The sequence below is a fragment of the Urtica dioica genome, chromosome 6 (genome assembly GCF_054948205.1).
Source record: "Urtica dioica subsp. dioica isolate 48M chromosome 6, U.dioica_male_clone48M_v1_H2, whole genome shotgun sequence".
NCBI lineage: Eukaryota > Viridiplantae > Streptophyta > Magnoliopsida > Rosales > Urticaceae > Urtica > Urtica dioica.
In genome coordinates, this window is record NC_142761.1 from 41842668 (window position 1) to 41856976 (window position 14309).

Genomic DNA, 14309 nt, shown 5'->3' on the forward strand with positions numbered 1-14309 from the left:
TAATAAAAACATAGTGATTTAACCCAAGAGGTTTGGTCTAGTGTTATGGCAATTCTCAAGACCATATCACTCTCCCGGGTTCGATTCCCTCTAGACACAATAATTAGGAGCCACTAGGGTGTCCGATTCCCATCAAGACGTCGTCCCGATGATGTTTGATGGTTCCCTTTAAATTCAATGTCTTCGGGTCAAAATTCGAAGCTTCTCTTGTTTCACCGTCGTTCGGATACGATCTCGCCATCTTCTTCACTACATGATTCTTGGGGCAAGAATTTAAGTATGGATGGTTCTTGTTTTCTATTTTCTAATTTTTGTAGTTGTATTGAAAATTATTTTGTAGTTGTTTTCAAAAAGCTGTTTGGTACAGTTTTCATTTTTGTTTTTGAGAAAGTGAAAAAACTGAAAAAAGTGTTTGGTATAGTTTTCATTTTTGTTTTTGAAAGAATGAAAAGAGAAGATGAGGAGAAGGAGAAGAGAAGAGAAGAAATTTTTTTCCAAAAACACATTTTATTTGTTTTCAGTTTTCTTTACTTTTTTACAAAACAACTTCAAAATTTTTTGAAAATTTTTTCCGGAAAATGAAACCAAAAACATTTTCGTTTTTTGTTTTCAAATTTTTCAACTCAAAAACAGTTTTTGAGAGGAGAACCAAACATGCCCTAGTTGCTTGGGCAGCAATGACTCTTTTAGGCTTATAGCCATGGATAAATGCCCATATGAGTCTACTAATAGAACGCATAATTCTTGGGGCAAGAATTTAAGTATGGATGGTTCTTGTGAATGCCATTATGGCTGAGTTATGGGTGGACTTAACTGACAAAACGCCAATTTATTTTGTTTGCACATATACGACTTGAAATTGGTCCAATTTTTTGCCCGAAGTTCATTTCACAATACTGTGATTTCTGTTTAGATGCTAGAACCCTTATCCTGACATGAGAGGAGAGGCTTTTTGTTCTTGTTCCCCTAATAAACACGTGCTGTTAAGGCCATTGATTTTTCAAAATGAAAAAAAAAATCAGTGCAAAAGAATTTAAGTTTTTCGTCCAATGGAGTAATCTCTAAAATGGCATTACATTCGATAACATAACCACTTTTCTACATTAGATTACACCTACACAACCAAATGTATGTAGAAAAATATGAATCCATGAACCAAAATACCTTTAATACCTACAAACTTAATGTCATGTTTTTTTAATTAGTTTGATCTTCATAGGTATTTTGGTTTAATTAGTCATATTAATACTTGATATTATTACCATAGAGATTGAATTTCATGTGTTGGTCATATTTTCTCATTTTTTTTAACAAGGCCTAAACAAATCAAATGCTTCATTCGGAAACCGAAAAAAAACCTTCGCTGAAAACACTTCATTATGTCACTTAGACGTGTTATATTCGTTTCCGGACTGTTGCGATCTTAGAATGGATGAGAATCTGTTAGGATATTTTCCTTATTGAAATTAACGGGCAATACTTTGCGCAAATAATTTAGGATAATATGGTACCTATTAAAATTATTTCAGTCTACTCTCAATACACTACAATGATTTAAAACGGAAGAGAAAAACCAAAGAACATGTTGTTTTACTTGTTGTGTACCTCCTTTTATTCCTGTTCCCCTTCTAGTGAATAATCTCTGCGTTTATGCCATGAAGATATTACTAGCTATGCAACATAATATTTTGTAATATTGTTTAGACGTGAAAAACAATCGATGACTATATTTTCCATTTTTGTTTTGGTCGATATCATAATTTGTTGGAAATGGCTTCCACATACTGGTGTGGGACTAAATTGTAATTTTCTTTACCATACTTGTTTTTTTTTTTTTTTTTTTTTTACTTTTCAAAATACAATATGAAATTATAAAACTAAAAGTGGATTAATTTTGTGTTGCAAGTAGGTATGTAAAACCTAAAAAATTGTAGCTATTCAAGGACACTTATTTATTTATTTATTCATCATTTTGAGTGGTTGAACTTGAAGTTTAATAAATGAGCATCTACATACATATTTACTTTGATACCGCATATGGTTTCTGTTAATGCCTGAAAATGGATCAACACGAAAACCGGTCCGCAGTTCGGTCTAGGACCGGACTCTATGACCGCGCGGTGGTCGAACGGAGAAGTTGTCCCAACACCTGTACCTCCGCCGTGCCGGAAAAGGATTTCCGACGACTCGTCACCTGAGAAAAGAGAAGAGAGTGAGCTAAATGACCGCGGAGGGGTTCCCTCCGGCGGGCACTCCGACGCTCAACATTAGTCTATGTGTCGTGCTTCGAGTTCTAGAGAGAGAAGCTCTGATGAGAGAGAAACAGAGGTTTTGTAAGTGTGAGCAAACTTACCTCCAAATGAGGAATCTGGAGGTATTTATAGGAGTGTGATGAGTCGGGGCAGGATGGTCTTTTCATTTTTCCCTTGATTTTTGTAGGGGCTGACCATGCACAATGCTTGAACCTTCCTTGCCCTCGGCGGGGCTGGGATTTTTCCTTCCTGGCCCTTGGCAGGGCCGGGACTTTTCTTTCCTGGTCCTCGGCAGGGCTGAGATTGCCTTCACAATTTTTGGGTTGGACTTCCTCCTGGAGGTCGAACCTGGCCTGGAGGTTGAACAAGCCTGCCTGGAGATCGAGCTCGCCTGGGGGACGAGATCGCTTGGAGGTCGAGCTCGCCTGGGGGGTCGAGATCGCCTGGAGGTCGAGCTCGCCTGGAGGTCGAGCCTTGGCCTGGAGGTCGACCCTAGCTGGAGGTCGAGCCTGCCTGGGGGTCGAGATCGCTTGGAGGTCGAGCTCGCCTGGGGGTCGAGATCGCCTGGAGGTCGAGCTCGCCTGGAGGTCGACCCTGGCTGGATGTCGAGCTCACCTGGGGTCGAGATCGCCTGGAGGTCGAGCTCGCCTGGAGGTCGAGCTCGCCTAGAGGTCGAGCCTGGCTAGAGGTCGAGCTCGCCTGGGGGTCGAGATCACCCGGAGGTCGAGCCTGGCTGGAGGTCGAGCTCGCCTGGGGGGTCGAGATCGCCTCGAGGTCGAGCTCGCTCGGAGGTCGAGCCTGGCCTGGAGGTCGACCCTGCCTGGAAGTCGAGCTCGGCCTGGAGGTCGACCCTGCCTGGAAGTCGAGCTCGGCCTGGAGGTCGACCCTGCCTGGAAGTCGAGCTCGGCCTGGAGGTCGACCCTGCCTGGAAGTCGAGCCTGCCTGGAGGTCGACCCTGCCTGGAGGTCGGGTTGGAGTTTTCCTTCCTGGCCCTTGGCGTGGTTGGGATTTTTCCTTCCTGGCCCTTGGCATGGCTGAGATTTTTTCTCCTCACTAATTACATATCACACCCAAGAACAATTATCTGCAGCATTTTCATCCTCACTAATTACTTATTCAAAAGTAATATACTTACAAGGACCCACCTTTATTTATCACAATAATCTGAAAATAAATCCTAAATGTTCAAAAGGCCCTCATTGTTCAATAACACAAGTCAATAACAAAGTTTTATCAGCAATTAGATGAATATGAATTCCTATTCAGCAAAATATTATATAGTTGCATTTTTAAGTGGATATCCAAATTTCTAAAACAATATATATCCACATTTAATGGAAAAAAAACAAATAAACAATATGACGGAAAAAAATATCTTGAAAGTTGAAACGCACTTTAAAGAAAAAAAATCTTGAAACAGCAGACATAAAATATATTGCATGAGTCCACTCTATATATAGATTTGAAGTATTGACTAAATTAAATGAGGATCAGAATAGGCCAAATTACAAGTGGAAGAAACGTGATAATTCTGAAAAGGAGAAACCCAAGAGTTAAATGTAGTCACTAACCATCAATCCAGTATGAACACTAAACATGTCAACAATTCATACGAATAAATTTAAGATTTCTCACAATAAAAATTCACCACCGGACCTCATAGATGTGAAGAAAGCCAACAATATTCAATAAACCAAACAATAATCAACAAAATTCACGACAAAAGTTAGGGTTCGATACTCACAGCTGAGAAGTGGAAGGGAAAGGAGTCTGTGAGAACGGAGAAGAGAGAGAAAAGAGAACGACGGCGAGGAGGAGAGAGAAAGCCACCGCCGCGCTGATTGTCGGCTTCACTGATATCATTCTCACCACCATCTCGCTTTTTCAACACAAATCTGATTCGGTCACAATCTTCTTCAGCATTTAAACACTTTAACCCATTCTTGTTCAAGTCTGAAGTCAATTTTTCCACAACAATAATGAAATAGCTTAATTTTATCTCGCATCACTCAACACACACTTTGATCCGAACTGATAATCCGTTCACAACCAAATGATAGTTTCTTCCTTACTCTGATCTCTTAGACCATTTTGATGCCCAATCTCTACTAATCCCTCTTATCTATCTATTGATGATATGAAAAGAAACAGATTGTAAATAAAAACGGATAAAGAACTCGCCTTGGGTGTGAAGGAGCATAGCAATGGAACCGAACTCGCCGGAGACGGAGGATCGAACGGCGAAGGAGATGATTGGAGTGTTCGTGTGCGAGTCTTAGCCGAGAGGTCAAGATCTGTATCAGAAAAGAGGAAATATCCGAAGATTAATTTTTTTTATTTATATAAATTGATTAAAAGAATTCCGGTCCCGTCCAAATGCACAAATTTAAATTGAACCAGTTGTTAACAATATCGATTTTTTTATTTTTTTTTATTTATTTTTTTTAACATGGCACATTAGTTTTACTTTTTGCATCAAGCGTAACACATAATTTTGATTCCGAATTTATTCGAGTCTCTGTTAAACAATTTTTGGTGTTTGTTTAACTTGTAAAGCATACATTTTCAATACATAAATGGTTTTTTTTAATTGAATTTAACAAAAAAAGAAAAGAAAATCACACAAATTTCTCTTTTTATAATCATAGGTTCCTATGTCATGTTTATATTATTTTTGAGCTAGTTCATATTAATACCTCACATCAACATATAATTTAAAAAGTGGAAAATATAATTTGTACGAGAACAAACTTAAAGGAGCATAGAAGTCATATTTTTTTAATGTCACCTTTATTTGTGTGAATTTGTATCACTTTTGCTACTTTTATGTCGTTTTTTTCATATGGAATGCCATTTTTATCACCTGATCTTAGGCTACTTAAACATACTTTACAAATCGCTCATGAGAAGCCATAAAATGTGAAGCTAAAAATTTACTCTGTGACTCAAACTCAAAGGAACAAGGAAGTCTTTCTGATTTGACTGTTTCAGTGACTAATGAACCACAAATTCAGTGATCATCTTTACGATAATTAGTCGGCTTATTTTGAGTTCTCATCACAAAAGCCATCTCTCGTACCGAGCGATATGTGCTCAGTTCCATTTTAGTAGCAATACGCTCAATGCTCTCGGCCAATCCCAGCCTCAGAAGCCGATCTCTCAGCCTCTGAACCGTGGTCAAATACGGCGTGATTCCCCGGTCAACCATCTCCTCCAAGTACTTGCACGCCATTTTGGTCCCTCGATTTCCCTTCATCAAGAATCCGTGTATCAGCGTCGAGTACGTCAAAACCGAGCCGCGAAACCCTTTCTCCGACATTCTCTCCCAAACCTCTGACATGTCATCGAATCTCCCAAACCGAATCAGCAACTTGAGAACCATGTTGTACGAGTCGCGGTCCGTCCATTCTTCTCCGTAGCAGACAAGAGCTTCAGAGCTCGATTGACCTCGAAGTTCTTGCAGTGGGAAGAGATGATCGCGTTGATGGTCGACGAATCCGGCGAAACCCCATTCTCGATCATCTCTTTCATGAGCTTGTAAGCCTCGTCGGCTTTTGCACAGCTTGTTGATCACGAGGTTGTAACCGGAGATACCCGGAGAGAGATTGTGTCTCTTCATCCCGGCGAGGACTCGGAAAATCGCTTCGATGTTGTCGGATTCGCAGAAAGCTCGGAGGAGATCGTGTAGCTTTCCGCGTCGGGGATCGGTGATCCTTTCTTCGCCATTTCACGGAGAATCTCGTGAGCCTCGTCGGAGTTTCCTCTGATGCACAGGGATTCCATGTAAGCATTGTAAGAACGGACGTCGAGGGAAATTCCTCTCTGGGACATTTCGTCGAACAGTTGGCGTGCTTTTTCTGGGTGGCCGATATTTCCCCAGCCGAGCATCAAAACGCAGTAAGTCTCGGCGTTCGGGTCGAGCCAGGCTTTCGATTTCTCGAAGAACTCGTGTGCGTGTTGAACGTGCTTGTGGTTGCGCAGAGCTTTCAAGAGACCGTTGAGATCGTCAACGGTGGGTTTGACTTGAAACTCAGACATTCTGTTGAACGCTCTAATGGCGTCGCGAGGCAAACCGGCTCTGCTGTACGACCGGAAAACGACGCGGAAGATCTCGGAGCCGATCTCGAAGCGACCGGAGTCTCTGATGTCGATGAGTAGGTCCCACAAGATCACGAATTGGTTGCTACGACCCAACGCGTCGACCAAGATTCAGTAGCTCTCGTAATTGTGTTCGAAGCCTGGAATTCCTTTGGCCCAGAGGAAGAACCTGTGCGCAGAGAAGCCTAGGGTTTTGCATCGCTTGAGGACTTGTTCGACGAGGTTCGTAGAAATGTGTGGCTTGAAGGAAGCGAGTGAGAGCTCCAAGTCGTCGTGTGGGTTTCGGTGATCGCTCAGAACGCGAGAAAGAGATCTCGCCAGTCCCGGCATCGACGGTTGCGACGGCTTCGAACATATCCGGCGAGAAGTTCCGGTGGTCGGCTGCGAAAGAAGAGAGCGAAGGACTGAGCCGAGGACTGTGTGCTTCAAAGAGAGACTAGTCCTGAAAGCCATTGTTGTTTGTTAGAGAGTTCAATGTTCGGTTTATTTGTTTTTAGGATGTTAAGCGTGTGATTGGCTTCGACACGTGTGTAGTTCGTTATTAGATTTAGTTGCAAACGAAAGTCCACTGAATTCCATTCTGTGAATTTCCCCATTCTCGTACCATGTCGCCTATAAACACCTCTGCATTATCTAGATTTAGATCAGAAAAATGAAAGTCTTGTGGTATCCAATGCTAAAAACGACCATACCTTAACCATTGTAATTAAGTTCTCTTGCATCTGACTTCGTTTAAACTATGAAATTCTTCAATCCTCAAATTCATAATTGGCTCGAAATACCTTTGTTTTGTCGCCGCTGATCATGCGTTCCTCTTCGTCTGCATTCTCTGAAGCAGCCTCAGAGACCTCTTCACCTCGAAGTTCTGGAAGTGTGAGGCGAGGATCGCGTTGTAGCTCCATGTGTCCGGGGAAACTCCGTTCTTCGTCATCTCTTCCACGAGCTCGTACGCCTCGTCGACTCGCTGGTCGTTTCCGAGTTTTCTGATCACGTGGTTGTACGTCGCGGTGCTGGGTTTGAGGCCGTACCGTTTCATTCTGTCGAGGGCTCTGAAAGCCGAGTGAAGATCGTCGGACTCGCAGCGAGCTCGGACGAAGATCGAGTACGACTCAGCGTCGTGGCTCAGCCCTTTCTTCGGAATTCCGGTGAAGATCTCGTCGGCCTCGTCGGATTTGCCTCATTTGCATAGAGCCTCCATGATAACGTTGTAAGCCGTTGTGTTTGGAGAAAATCCTCTCTGGAGCATTTCGTCGAACACCTTGCGGGCTTCTTCCGCGTCGCCGATCTCGCCCCAGCCGCGGATCAGGATCAAGTACGTTTCCTCGTTCGGCTGGATCTCCGAATCGGCCTTGGGTTTGGCGAAGAGCTCGACGGAGTGTCTCACGTGCTTTCGACCGGACAAGGCGTGCAAGAGGTTGTTGAGATCGTCAACGCCGGGTTTGACTCCGAACTCGGGCATTCGATCGAAAGTTCCGACTGCTTCGGCGGGCAAGTTGAGTCTCACGTAGGCTCGGAAAACGACGCGGAAGATCTCGGAGCCGACCTGGAATCGACCGGAGTCTCTGACGTCGACGAGGAGGTCCCAGAGCGAGTCGAACTGCTTGTTGCTACCCATAACGTCGACCAGGATTTGGTGGCTCTCGTAGCTGTGTTGGAATCTCGGGATTCCTTTGGCCCAGAGGAAGAATCTGTGGGCGGAGAAGCCGAGGTTTTTGCATCGCTTGAGGACTTGTTCGACGAGGTTCGGTGACACGTGTCGCGCGAAGGAGGCGAGTGAAGGCTCCAAGTCGTCGCGTGGGTTTCGGTGGTCGCTCAGAACGCGAGCGAGCGAGTTCACCAGACTCGCCACCGAAGGTTTCGACGGCTTCGAATAGAAACGGTGACAGCTTTGAGAGATAAGTGAGCGAATGACTGTACTACTCCGATGAGCCATTGTTCTCTTCTCCTTTCCTGTCTCTTGTACGTGTAACATCAGTACCATGAAAAATCGGTCACACTTTGACGTCAAAACTAAATTTTCTAAGCTCAGAAAATATTTCAGTATTTCCAGCTCAGGAAATACTATTTCTTAAAACAAAAATTTATTACTTTTACAATTACAATTTCATTTTAGCTTTAAGAAAAAAGAGTTTCAATTAGAATATGAGCCGTTTCCACTGGTATTTGGAAGGGAGAAAAAAAAATCTGAATGATATTCTTAGAATAATCATAAAATATAAGGATAATTCCATAATTATGATAATTTAAAACAAAAAAAAACCCACATTAAAAGAGATTTCGTTAGCTAAACAACATAATTTTATACGAAAAATTACACATAACATTATGATATTTAAAAGCCTCACCATTGTATTGGGCATAAAAGTACTAGAAAACTTCAAGCTAATATAGTTATAGTAATTCCACTCAATTAATCAGTAGAATATTGGTGACTGAAAATGAAAAAATGGCGTTCCACTACATGATAACTAACCCCGTTTTATAGTTTTCTTGGTGAATCCCATCTGATTCGTAATTATATGACAGTATATAGACTTGCCATATATCTTTTACTGTCTAGTTTAATTAGTTAACTAGAGTAACTAATCTGCACATATGCAATCTGGGTGATGGATTGTTAAGTATTGTCCATTTTCGTTGCCGAAAATTGGGAATCATAATGGTTTTCGATTGCATTTGTTTTTGTATGTCAGTGATTTGTGGTCTTTAAACAAGATTAGGGAGAAAAAGAAATATTTGTTTTTTATGTTACAATTTTCTGAATGATCTTAGTACTATCAAATAGGCGTCTAATTAAGCGCGATAAAATCCGAGTAATAAATAAATAATTATAAAAGTTAAAAAATACGTGATTTCAAAATGAGGGTATAATATCTATTTGAATGAAAAGAATCCCAATTTTTTTTCCCGGGTAAGAAAAAACCCTTTTCTTTCTGTTACAAACCAGACCAAAAAGCAAGGTTCAACTTGCCATTACCGATTGAAGGTGGGCATTTTATCCGATTAACTGATCGGTTAATTTACATTTATCTGCTTAAATAAGAGAAAGATGGATAACCGTGTTCAGATAAATCATCTTACTACGGATAAATTGTTTACAGACAAACGAGGCAAACTATAATAATTTATATAACAAAGAAATCAGACGAGTGAAACCAAATTCAGAAATCACAACTTGACTTCACAGAAGCAATCAGGCAAAGCAGACCCTATACCCATCACGAAATCATGTCTATGAGCTTCCCACAAAGCTAACTTCAGTTCTGTCCCTCTCAAACCCTGCGACGTAAAATATGCGAAATCTCTCATGCTCAAGAAAAGAGTCTTGTACAAACCCTTTTTCGCCCTCATCGCAGAAACCATCTTATCCATGTTCCCAAAATACGTCGCGACGTACGATTCGCTGTTGATCGAGACATAGTAGTCCAGAGCCGCTTTCGTGTTCCCGTGCATCGTTCTGAAGTCTTCTCCGCTGAGAAGACCAGACTTCGTGAACACGTTCTTGTAAACCGAAGTCAACCCTTCGAGTTCCATTATTCCGTCCCCGGCGGCGAGATATATGTTTGTGCTTTTCGGGATCAAAAGCGACTCGAGAACGAACGCGGTCTCGTTCGGCGTGAGAGGGCATTTCCCTCGGCTTCTCCACCGCACGGCCGAGTCTCCGGTCATCTCCCTGAGCTTTCTCGATGGCTTTCAAAGAATTCGGAGAGAGACCCGAGTACTCGCATTGGCTATAAGCCACCATGTCGGGCTCGAATCGGAGGTGGAGCGAGAGGAACGGCTTCGGAACGGCTTCGAGAAGCTGAACGACTTTTTTCTCCAGCGATCGGGTGAGGCGTAGCGCGTCGTAACAAGCCTGGCATAGAGCGGCTTTCGCGTGCTTCGGATATCTGTCACGTCTTTGGCTCATCGCCGGCGTGATCGAGATGTAACGATGTTCCAAGAGCGATGGAAGAACGGTTTCGACGTAATCGAATTGGCCTTTTCGTTTGCCACAATCCACGTGGAACGGTTCCTTTGACGCGATCTCCGGCGGAAGATCTTTAACGACGTTGACGAAGCCTTCCATTTGTTCGACGAAGTAGTCAACGTCAAATACGTCTGCGAAACCGCTGATTTGTCGGCCAAAATTTAGTTTAGACAGTGAGTATTAAAACATTTAAGCCAAAAACGTTACGGTGTATATCACCTTTGTTCGTCCCAATACGCAGCCACTTCAAACTTTGGCAAAACGAGGGTCGCGTTTAAAAGACGAGCAATTCCAACGCCATCGCAAAACTGCGTTAGCCAGGCAACAAACATTGGTGTGCTTAGAAAAATAAATATGAAAAAGTAAAAAATAAATAAATAAAATAATTTTTGGGGACGCACATCTCTTCTCATTTGGTTGAGTCCGCCGTAGCAATCCACTCGAATATATCCGTTGGTTTGAGCCGGCAGAGCTGCGACATTTCAACAAATAAACCAAAGCAATTTGTCTGCAACGAAAGTCAACTACGGATTGGACTCGGAATATCGAAACACAATTCAAAACCCCAAATCAGAATCTACTTTTTTTTTAATTACCGGAACATAATGAACGCCGAACAATTTCAGTGAAGAACACAGTAAAATTGAACTAAGATCATAAGGACATACACTGGATTATATTTACAAATCATAGAACAATTACAAAACCATAATAGAGTGTAAGAATATCTGTATTTGTGTGTTTACCGGGAAAATGTCCTTGTCGCCACCAATTGCAAGGTCTCCATTCGAACTTCCTTGTCACACTCCATATATCCTTCTCAATTCTGCTTCCACACATTTCAACAACACCATGGAAACTAATCTTTGAGGAAACTCAACCGAATCAACAAAATTCACGACAAAAGTTAGGGTTCGATACTCACAGCTGAGAAGTGGAAGGGAAAGGAGTCTGTGAGAACGGAGAAGAGAGAGAAAAGAGAACGACGGCGAGGAGGAGAGAGAAAGCCACCGCCGCGCTGATTGTCGGCTTCACTGATATCATTCTCACCACCATCTCGCTTTTTCAACACAAATCTGATTCCGTCACAATCTTCTTCAGCATTTAAGAAATCACTGTTCACACAGGCACACTTTACTGTTTTTTCTACAGTGCCGAAAATACCCATTTAAGTTTTCGAAATTGCATAACTGCCACTAAATTATATAAAGCAGAAGACACCACTCAAATATTACAGAACTGCCCAATCTTATAACACCCTATAAACATTAAAAAAATTACAAAACTGCCACTAAGCGACGAAATAGGAAAACTCCAGAACTTTGTGGATAAACGAAAACTCTAAAATGATATGCGAATTGCGTGTATATATATAAGCGACCGCAACCTAAAAAAAACGTCAAACTCACTTAATAGCATTCAGATCAAATGAAGAAAGTGTTAACAATAACACATACTCTAATTTAGCAGGGTGATCATAAACTTTAAGTGTTGAACATATAGACTTCAGGTACGTATACACTAATTCAAGTGTTAGCATCTCATCATTTTCATCAAGTTAGTTTTTGATAACCTAACTCATTAACTACTATCATTCATCAAAAATAAATTTTCTTTCATAATCTTTCCAAGAAAAAAGAAAGCAGTACCAAAATCATAGCCAGTGACAAAAGAGAAAAAAAAAAACCGCATAGACCAAAATTTCGCCTAATTTAGCACGTTAGACCAAATTAATCTCAACTCTGATAAGGAATAACATGATTTATGAAAACAACATTTAGCACCTGTGTTTAGCTCACATATCTGACATCAAAATACATGAAATAAACAGCAAGAATCAACATTTGTTGATTTCATTTCTGATAATAACAATTAAGTAAACTTCACCTTTAAGTTTTTTTAAATTTCTTTCCCATGTTTGCAGATTCTCTCGGCAACCAAACCGATGGAGGAGTGGACCTCAGACGACAAGGAAATAGAAAACATTAAGCGTATATATTTAATATATGAATATCCTATACACATATAACAATTTTATGGCTTAAGAATACAGAAAATGCCATATATGGTAGTTGACATGATTGACAAAATAAAAAAATAAAAAAAGGTCATGACGCATGCCACATCCAGTCTGAACATTGAAGGTACTAAGTGACGTTATTATGAGATTCAAAATCATCTCTAACTTCTCAAACTCGAAGCGAAAACGAAGAATCAAACACGCGAAGCGAAAACTACCATTATGAACTCAGTTTTGAATCCAAGCACACGGTATCAAAAGGAAATTCACAATAATGAAAATATCCAGAGAATCCAACATAAATAAATAAATAAAAACCTAAATTTAATCTTGAGCAGAATTATCTGTTTACCTTGAGAATTCCAACGATAATCTATCATTTTTTTTCCACTTGGTCGCCGAAACCCCCCAAACTGAAGACGAATTTCATCATTGAATCTTCAAATCAAACGCACGAATAAATTCTAGAATTTCATATCTGAAATTCAAAAGATAATCAAAGGAAAACGAGGAGAGGGACATCTTAAATAACCTCCAATGGTTGAATCCTTGCTCTTCAACCAATTGTCTCCCGAACTCTCTTTCTCGCTCTATGTCTCGCACACGCTCTCTCTCTCTCTCTCTCTCTTTGGCCTCTCTTTCTCTCGATTACGTTCTTTTCTTCTCTAAATTGGTCGATCCGTAACTTTACCAATGGGAGTGAGGGTGAAGAAAGAGAAATCTGTAGAGAAAGAGAGAGGCTGAAGAGAAATCGGTGAAAAAAAAAAAAACGAGGCCGAAGAAAAAAAAAATTGACCTACGATGTGTGTAATGTGTTTCTTTATACTGGCACATCTCGCTCATTTATAGCCGTAGATTATACTAATCCAACGGTTAAAAATAAAAATTGTAAAATGGCTAGGATTGTCGTTTTATTCAAACACCTATGTCGTTTATTTTATCTTTGGTGTGAGCTCAGGTTTTAAGCCTGGCCACATATCAGATTTGAACTCTTTTGTTAATAAATAATTATTGTGAATGTGTCATTAACAAAATAGTTAATATAATTAATAAGAACTCCTTAAACATATAAAATTAGAAAATAAATAATATAAAAAAATTTATATAGAAGATGAAATAATAGAATTTAAAATTTTCTCTATATAATATTATATAATATATTACATATAATATTATTTATATGGTTGAAGGTACAAAGAAGGTATGTCAATTGTTGACATCATGTTGAGGGTAAATTGTATTTGTACAAGTGACTTACTAATATTTTTGACCAAATTAAGCTTTTGGTGAAAAATTAGAAAATACTTATCAAATGGTGGTAGTTTGGGTAATTGCTCTAAAATAATTTAGGACTGGTAATTCTTGTCCCTTTTTTTTAGAATGGCGCGACGCCATATATATCTCAATGTTTGTGGTATCCAAATTAAATTTGATAAACCTATGGGACATTTGTTTTGAAAAATTTCATTGTTTGGGGCTCAAAAGTGAGGAAATATCAAGGTTAGATTAGATCCGCTAATTGAAAAATATATAAAATTGGAATTTTGATCGAAATTCGAAGAAAAAAAAATATTTTTCAGCCCATCTTTCCTTCCTTCCCTCATTTCACTCATAATGATATTCTCTTTCTTTCGGATTCATGATTCTGAGGATTAAAATGACCAAAAAAGTAAGATTTTCATTTTTATTTCGCGTTTGAATTGTTGTATGATAGCTTTAATAACGATTAGAGTGATTATTAGATGATTTGTATTGATTTGGATCGGTTTTGAAAAAGTTAAGATTTTGAATTTAAGATTTTTTTCCGATGAAATTCATAGCTGTTTACGATGAAATTCGAAGAGTTAAGATGATTTTCGATGAATTCCAATGAATTTTTTTGATGAATTCCGATGATTTAAGATGAAAAATGGGCTGAAAAATGTATTTTTGTCTGAATTTGAGTCAAAAGATCAGTTTTGGACATTTT

At 40.1% G+C, this 14309-nt stretch overlaps 3 pseudogenes across 1 annotated transcript; all 3 read right to left on the bottom strand.

The window, feature by feature from the left end:
• Positions 1-4923: 4923 nt before the first annotated feature.
• On the bottom strand, positions 4924-6803 carry LOC149394267 (pentatricopeptide repeat-containing protein At5g15010, mitochondrial-like; annotated as a pseudogene).
• A 349-nt stretch (positions 6804-7152) lies between these two features.
• LOC149394268 (pentatricopeptide repeat-containing protein At1g52640, mitochondrial-like) lies at positions 7153-8289 on the bottom strand (annotated as a pseudogene).
• Positions 8290-9412: 1123 nt separating this feature from the next.
• LOC149394269 (O-fucosyltransferase 13-like) lies at positions 9413-13173 on the bottom strand (annotated as a pseudogene). Its single transcript, XR_016299778.1, has 7 exons — positions 12873-13173; positions 12693-12778; positions 11246-11435; positions 11067-11146; positions 10722-10792; positions 10540-10628; positions 9413-10462 (listed from the first exon to the last, which is right to left on the bottom strand). The product of XR_016299778.1 is annotated as an O-fucosyltransferase 13-like (transcript).
• Positions 13174-14309: the final 1136 nt, after the last annotated feature.